At 39.9% G+C, this 7,976-nt stretch overlaps 1 non-coding gene across 1 annotated transcript; it reads left to right on the top strand.

Moving 5' to 3' along the window:
- On the top strand, positions 1–107 carry LOC120279759. Its single transcript, XR_005542062.1, has one exon. It is a non-coding gene; the product is annotated as a small nucleolar RNA R71 (small nucleolar RNA).
- Positions 108–7,976: the final 7,869 nt, after the last annotated feature.

Genomic DNA, 7,976 nt, shown 5'->3' with positions numbered 1-7,976 from the left:
AATCCGTTTTGCGGGCACTTTCTCAGGAGCTCCTTGAACCTTTCCCATGTCTCGAATAGAGACTCCAATTCCAACTGAACAAAGGATGAGATCTCATTCCTAAGCTTTGCTGATTTTCTGGAGGGAAATAACGGGCCAGAAAAGCTTCTACCATCTCCTCCCACGTGGTAATTGACGCTCTAGGTAATGAGTGTAGCCACTGCTTCGCTCTCCCCTTTAGGGAAAATGGGAAGGCTCGCAACTTGATTGCATCATCCGTCACCCCGTTTATCTTCAGCATATCACACACCTCAAGAAAGCTCTCTATATGACTGTTTTGATCTTCATCAGCCAAACCATTGAATTGTGCGGATTGCTGCAACATGTGGATGAATATAGGCTTTAGTTCGAAGTTCTGAGCTGTAATCAGGGGACGCATAATACTCGACTGTGTCCCCAACACTGAAGGTCTGTCATAATCGGATAATGTTCACTGTTACTCATTCTGTTATGATATGTTTTCAGATTCTTCCACTTCCAAATCAGCTAAATTAGACTGTTCTTGCACAGGCTCTTTCCCTTTTCTTCTAAGTGTATGTTCAAGCTCAGGATCTCCTTCAATCAATATTGAGGGATTCCCTCGGGTCATAACCTGGAGCTACACCCAAAAAGAAAGAAAAATAAATCAGAACGATGATAGAATAAGAAAATATGAAATAGAATGTATGGTGAAATAGCTAAGAAGACAAAGTGCAAAGTATCTCTAAACGCCTACTCCCCGGCAGCGGCACCAAAAACTTGACAAGGTCCCCTTGCGTATATCCCGTAAGTGCACGGGTTTGTCGAAGTAATAATCCCGGATGAGTGGGTATCGAATCCACAGTGAGTAGGGAATAAAAACACTTAATCCGCTTCTTAGTTATGTGAAAGATCAGTAGTGATAAGCGTGACAATGATTCAATTCTCAAAAGTAAAAACAACAAGTAAGAGCGCACGAGTGAAAGAGGAGGTAAGGCAATCGATAAAGATGGGGTACTCGGATAATGCTCCGCCTAGGACAATCGTTTCAAGTGCAAGAACCCTCTATTATGCTTCCTAATAAAAGCAATGGTGAGTCGTGGAAATCCTTGAATACATAGTCCCAAATCTAAGGTCAACTATGCCTAACTCTATATATGTCCCGGAGGAGAGATTAGATAACCTCTCAATCCCGCGCTCGAATAGAGTTGCAATGAGCTCTAGGGATTCCAAGTGATAAATCTCTTCCTAATTATATACCTAACCCTTTGGTCCAGGTGAATGGTCCCTAACCACGATTAAACCCTAGATACTAAGATCACCTCAACGCTTCACTCCGTTAGACCATTCACTCTATTATGGCAGCAAAGAACTCAAGGAACGGAGGTAGAATCTATCACGCCGGAGGGGAAAGGGGACACTTCTGTACCCCTCAACTCACCCTCTCAACCCTCTCCAACCTAGTTTGTTTAACATTCGTGGTGTGTCACTCACTCACAAGGTTAAAAAAAGAACTCTCAACCGTAATGTCACTCTAGGGAAAATGTTCATACAATCAAGCATTCAAGGTTGGAACTCACAACAAACATCAATTAATTGAAAGCATAATAAAGAGATTCAATGAAACAAATACATCCTAGGTTCACAAATACCCAAGTACCCACTAGGGGTTTAGCTCTCTATGGAGATATGTACAATCAAAAAAATAGAATGTAAAACCAATGAATCCATAGAGAAACACCCTCGATAGTCGTGTCGATGATCTTGTGGAAAGTCCTCTACTCGTCGTGCAAGGATTCCCTGGTCCAGTATAGGATACGCCTCGACGGAAGCTCCCCTACCAACATTCTTCCTCAGGAATCACGATGTCGGAGCCGTAGAACCTCTGTAAAACCTTAGCCAATACCTCTCAAAATCCTAGTCGAAATCCTCTCTCAAGTTGGGGAAAAGATGGAGAAAAGAATGCTGAAATCGGGGCTGAAATCATCTTTAAATTGGGCTGGAATCGGGCATCCACACGGTCTTGTGGATTTTTCACACGCCCATGTGGAATTTCCACACGGGCGTGGGTAATTTCCACACACCCGTGTGGATTCTCTGGAATTTTGATTTTCAGCCGGCTATGAACAGTGCTTCTTCAGTAGTCTTACTACAATACTCTGCTACAGTACCTGGTCTAAAATACTTCCCGAGTCCATACTTTCATCGAGGTGACGCAAACAGACACACGTTCACGTCGTGGATCGCTTTGCTTCTTTAAATGATGAACAAGTTGGTGGAGATCTTGTTCTATGTGCATAAGTCAGATTGCTTGAGTGTGACTGCCCTTGTGCCCCTCCAAATGGTTGTGCTAACTCAAATACGAGACATGTCTTGTGCCCTTGACTCACACACGTTCTTGTGCCCTTGACTCACCCACTCTAGCATCCCACACCCGACCTATGTCTTCGTGTTTGAACCTTAGCAAGATTTCCTCCAAAATCAGTGCATTATGATCCACATTGTTTTCTTTCCTTCATACTCGGCCTCACAACCCTACCGGCACGAAAGTAACATAAAAACACACATATTAGTGTAAAAACCTGAGAAATGTAATGCTCAACATAAGGAAAGAATGCTTCGCATTCATATCGCACAAGCACTTATCGGACGCCACATAGACTGGCACACATCCACATGGTGGGTTATAAGGCTTCTTGTCATCTGACCATTTTGGGAAGATTCTTGAATACTTCACACAAGTCAGTACATAGGAATGCGACTGCCTTTGTACCATTTCAACTCATAATTTTTCTTGAGTTCTCTTAGAAGTTGGCACACATTCACGTATGCATGAGCTCATCTTGTTGTTGATCCTTATGTTGTACAAAAACTTCCAAAGGTGTCTCCATAACCTATCTTTGCTTCCCTTTCTTCTTTGAAGACCTGCACAACTTATTTACCCAAAGGAACACCAAATACACTTTATGAGACACAGACCACAAAAAAAATAATACTCAATCCATGTTAAACATATAGAGAAATATGTACTTAAGCACTTATCAGTAAGCCTAAAAATAGGATACTTTGGAGTTGAGAGTTCTCCTCCCACAATCTTCCGGAGTGAATTTTCAAGTAATTCCATACTCTTTACAATCATAGGGAATAGCTTTTTTGAGAAATAGCATTTCTATTATGTTGGGATTATGGGCAATCACTTTGCAAGAAAGGTTGTCTACTTATTGAATTATTGTTAATTCATATTGAGATTTCATAGAGTGCAATGCAATCATGAGTTGTTTGTATCAACACTATACATGATTAGTTACAATTTACCATTCGAAGAGCGGGGTAATATATCTTAGGATTTCTCTTGGTTCAAATAGGATTGCTAACTAACAACCTTTATCATGGACTAATTAAATCTTAGAGGGATTCTATGGCTGAGCATCTAGTTTCCATTTGCTAATTTGATTGATTCTACTTTCGTATTCGTGATTTCTGTTTTTAATCTTTTATTCATGTTCACACATCACAACTTTTAGTAGGCTCATTTTCAAAGTAAGGATTAGTAATAGCACTATCGATCTTATCCTGTAGATTGATACCTTACACTTGAGCACACTTTACTCCTTGATTGGCGCGTTGACACACCTCTTGCGTGCGGGTACCGTAAGTGCACAGGTGTCAAAGTAATAAAGTACCCAATACGTCAAGTAGTCTAATCGATAGGGAATGGAAGTATTAGTAGTAACCACTTCTCAGTTATCTAGTTAGAATCAAGATTTTGGTGAAATGAACTCAATCACAAGAATATGAATGTCTGCAGCAAGCAAAGGAAAAGTAGAAGTGAGGGAAGTCTCACTCAATGAAGATGAGGTACCCTGGCAATGCTCCCCCTAGGATATAACATGAAGTGCAAGACTTACAATGTGTTTCTAAACTGAGTTAAACAAGTTAAAGTAATCCATGAACAATCAGTCCCTACCTCCAAGCCATCAATAATACTTCCCTACGAGGTCCCGGTGGAGAAATCGCTTAATCTCAACACCTCACAGCATATATGACCATAATAGACTATAGGGGTTCCTAAGAGTACATCCGATTCCTTAGGATAGACCTAACCTTACTTCTAGGTGAAAGATCCCTAACCCCCTACAAGGTCCTAGCAAGGAAATCTCTCAATCTCCAGCCTTACACCAAATATGGTTGCATAAAGCTTAGGGAATACGGAGATAGGACACACTAATCAAAGGGGAAAGGAGACACTTTACTATCTTATGACTCACCCTCTTAACCCTCTTCAATCTTGGAGTTCTAACAATAATGGAAACCTCTCTCTCACCAAGGCAACCAATCATGCAATACAAATCAACCACAAGAATTAATATGACATGCAAGCAATGAGGAAAAAAGATTGAAACTCAATTAAACTCAGATTTAATATAAAACATAAAGTAAGTCAATACAAAGATAAGATCCTAGGGTTCTGATAAGTGTTTGAGTAGACATATTTTTTCGATATGTTTTACATGCATTGAGTATCATTTTTACCATGGTTTATGTCTCATATAGTGTATTGTTGTTCTTTTGTGCAATTAGGTTGTGAATGCCTTGATGGGAGAAAAAGAAGCAAAGATAGGCTATAAAGACATATTTTGGGAGTTCTTGTTCAATCCAAGGATCAAGACACAAGAGGAGCTCAAGAACATGGAGGTGTGTGCCAACTTCCAAGAAGATTCATGCCAATTTGCTATTTGGAAGGGCACAAAGGCAGTCACATCTCCATGCTCCAACTTTTTCTAAAGAATGCAAGACCTTTCAACAGATGAGTCAAAGAAGAAAAGTCTTATACCCTACCACATGGGAGTGTGCCTGACCATGTGGCCTTAAGAGAAGAGTGTTTAAAACACTGTTCACCTTACCGCGTGGAAATTCCTGCAACTCATGCGGGTGCGTGAAGGCACATGACAACCGCAATTTATGACTATAAATAGGCCGTTTACCATATTCTTTGGGAGATTTTTGGTGAGCATTCATAGAGGAAAGTGGCTATGGTTTCTAGAGGAGGTCTTTGGCGAGATTGGGGGCTGCTCTTCACCAACTTTGATCGATCTTTCTTCTGTCATAGCATCAAGGGGGCCTTCGGCAACCTAGCTTCAGAGAACGATTCTTCAAGACGTTGCGTGACCCATCAAGGCCATCATCACGAATTCAAGGGGGTTTTCTCTATGGTTTACATTGCTACTCATTGTATTAATCTTTGTTTTGTAACTTGCTCTATGGAGGGCTAAACCCTAGTAGGTATTTAGGCATGTGAACCCTAGGATCTTATCTTTTGTATTGATTTTCTTTATGTTTTCTATTAAATCCGAGTTGAGTTGAATTTTAATCTTGTGTTCCCATGGCTTACAAGTTTTATTGGTCCTTGTAGTTGATTATCTATTAATGATTTGTTGCCTTGATGGGAGAGGTCTCCATTAGAGTTAGAACTCCAAGGTTAAAGAGGCCTGAGAGGGTGAGTGATGAGATAGTGGATTGCCCCCTTTCCCTTCTGATGAGTGTTTCCTATCTCCATATTCCCTAGACTCTATGCAACCATATTTGTTGTGAGGCATGAGATGGAGAGTTTTCTCCCCCGGGACCTTGTATGGGGTGAGGGATTTTCACCTAGAAGTAGCGTTACATCTATCCTTAGGAATCAGTTTTACTCTTAGGTATCCCTAGAGCTTATTTTGGTCATATAGGGGTGTGAGGTGTTGAGATTGAGTGATTTCCCCACTGGTACTTTGTAAGGGACTAGTACCAGTGGCTTGGAAGTTAGGGCTGGTTGTTCTTCGATTACCTCCACTCATTAAACTCAGTTTAGAAGCATTTAGCAAGTCTTGAGATTCATTTTAGAGCCTAAGGGGAGCATTGCCCGGGTACCATGTTGATTAGATAACTAAGAATTTGTTACTACTAATACTTCCGTTCCATGTTGATTCGACTACCCACTCACTGGGTATTTTATTACTTCAACACCTGTGCACTTATGGTACACACACGCAATTCAGACGTTTTAGGTTCACATGCCCAAATAATTACTAGTGTTTAGCCCTCCATTTGGCAAATTACAAAGCAAATAATAATGCAATGTAAATCAATGAAACCATGAAATAAAACCCCCTTGAATTTGTGATGATGGCCTAGATGGGTCACTCATTGTCTTGAAAGGATCTCTCTCCAAAGCGAGGTCACTGAAGGCTCCCTTGATGTTATGATGAAGAAAATAGATCTATTAAAGTTGATGAAGAATGCCCCCCAAATTCGCCAAAGACCTCTCAAAATCCTACCCTCTTTGCTTTTCAAACGCTAGCAAAAAGTCTCTCAAGAATAGGGAAAAGGGCTATTTATAGTCAAAAACCGTGTCTGTCACATGCCTCCACGTGACTGTGTGAGCTAGAAAACCGCCCATATGACCGTGTGGAAATTTTACACTGGCGCATGAACAGTGTTTTTACTACGGTAGTTCTACAGTGACATACTACGTTATTTTGCTATGGTACTCTTCATGATCAAGGCTCCAACATTCTTAACTTGAGGCCACATGGACGGGCACATGTCCATGTGGTAAGTTATGAGGTTTCTTGTCATCTAACCATCAGTAAGAAGATTCTAGAATTGTGTAGTAAATTGCCATAAATCTCCTGCAAGAATGGTGGGGTGGCTGCCCAATAGGCCCAAGAAGATGATGATCCTTTCTTTTGCCCTAAAACTCCTTTTAAAACCTCACTCGAGATGGCTTCATGGCCCTGTTCATGACTATGAAGGAACTCATAAGAGCCTCAGGATTTATGGCAAAATTTCGTGAAGTGTTACAATGAAGTACTACAGTGAACTACAGAATCATCAGCCGGCTTATAGGGGCATCTTCATGACTGTCAGGTTCCCATCAATAAACCCAAGACTTAACAAATTCTTCATCCTGTTATGCTACGATGCTTGCTACAGTGCCGCTATAGTGCCTGATGCCCTAAAACGCAATTTTTTGTGTAGATTTCTTCCCAAATGCATTCTTAGGTTCACCTAGGCTAAGCTTGTAACACAAATAAAAATGATAAAATCACACAAAGGGCATCGAATCATCACAGAATACACTAATAATATAGAAGTTATACACATAAAATACATAAATTTAGGCGTTTATCAAACCTCAACATACCTATGCTTTTTCTTGCCCTCATACAAACAAACATGAAGAACAAGGGCAAGAAGATAAATGGCTAAATGTACGACATCAAGCTCAAAAGTAAAGAACTCAATAAGAAGAAATGAAAAGAGATCAAGAGAGTGAGTTGTTCTATAAGTAACCAAGTAAAGATAGTCTAGTTTTTACCTAAGGTGGTCCCTCATCCTCCACATCTTGGATTACCCCATGATATCTATTCACCCCACAAAAGATAATAACTGGTGTTAGAAATGCTAAAGACACCTCCAATAATCAGTCAAGAGTCCTCCGGCTCCTAACTAAAACTCTATCCTTTAAGTGACTATAAAATAGGTTCCAGGAGATCAATAGAGATATTTTATTTTATTATATATATATAAATATACTTTTTTTTCAAGTCTGACTAACGTAGACTACACAAATCTTTCTGGAGGATGCACATGTTGATTAGGTACAAGAGCTACCCAACTTACTCAATTACATGTTTACATAGACGCATTCGTGCTTTACTAGCATAGGAATAATGTCATTGATTACTTTTTCTTCTCTTTTTTTCTCTTTTTTTTTGTATATACATTCTCTATCTCATGTCTCTTTGTTTATAAACCTGCTATGAAGACTTCACATAAGGCTAAAGAGAACAATAAAGGAACCAAAAGCTCTTATAAGAAAATTGAAAGTAGAATTCAACATTCTAATGGCAATATCAAAGTGATGTGTTGTCAAGAGTGTATAAGGTGGAAGTTTTCATGACAAAGCATGAAGGTATACTAGAGATAAAAGAAGACTT

This window comes from Dioscorea cayenensis, chromosome 16, assembly GCF_009730915.1.
Source record: "Dioscorea cayenensis subsp. rotundata cultivar TDr96_F1 chromosome 16, TDr96_F1_v2_PseudoChromosome.rev07_lg8_w22 25.fasta, whole genome shotgun sequence".
Taxonomy (NCBI): domain Eukaryota; kingdom Viridiplantae; phylum Streptophyta; class Magnoliopsida; order Dioscoreales; family Dioscoreaceae; genus Dioscorea; species Dioscorea cayenensis.
This window is presented reverse-complemented; position numbering and strand designations above follow the sequence as displayed.